The sequence below is a fragment of the Acyrthosiphon pisum genome, chromosome A1 (assembly GCF_005508785.2).
Source record: "Acyrthosiphon pisum isolate AL4f chromosome A1, pea_aphid_22Mar2018_4r6ur, whole genome shotgun sequence".
NCBI classification, from domain to species: Eukaryota; Metazoa; Arthropoda; class Insecta; order Hemiptera; family Aphididae; genus Acyrthosiphon; species Acyrthosiphon pisum.
The window spans coordinates 43,723,071-43,723,867 of NC_042494.1; positions in this window are offsets into that span (position 1 = coordinate 43,723,071).

Consider the following 797-nt stretch of genomic DNA (forward strand, 5'->3'; position numbering starts at 1 on the left):
CTTTCTCAACCAAAATTAGAGACATTTCTTTTAATGTCTGTTGAAAAAGACTTACTTCAAACCATTAATAATGAAGATGTTATTGACTTAATATCCAATAAAAGCCAGGATTTAATGAAATTGTTGAAATTGTAATAAAATAGTATATTGTGTGGCAAGGGCGGGAAGTGAGCCATTTCAGTCGCGGGCGTCGTGTGCGGCACGAGCCGTAGGCGAGTGCCGCATTTCGCCAAAGACTGAAATGGCCTTCCCGCGCGAGTCACACATACTATTTTTTGTCACGCCCTTGCGTTCATGGAAAAGGTTATGCAGAGATCTACGCAACAATTATAGACTATTCTACAAAATATGTTTAAATGTTGATGCGTCATGCAAGGAGGTTATACTATACATTTAAGATGTAACCAAAAGTTTATGTTTTGTAAGAACCGTGGTAGGTATACATTTTAGTTTCTGGTTGTGCAGGGGATACGCGCCCGGCGGCCGGCACTTTTGGGGATTTCTTCTTTTCCGCCCGGCACTTTTGGGGATTTCCTCTTTTCCGCCCGGCACTTTTGGGGATTTCCTCTTTTCCGCCCGGCACTTTTGGGGATTTCCTCTTTTCCGCCCGGCACTTTTGGGGATTTCCTCTTTTCCGCCCGCTGGACGGAAAAAGGACGCTTTCGAACGCTTCAACCGTGGTCGAAAACCAAACTTTCGGTGCAGGCGTGACAAAAAACTATTAATAAACTTGTTATTTAATGAGAATTTTGAATATTGGGTTTGATTAAATTATATGACTGAATAAAATGAAATCC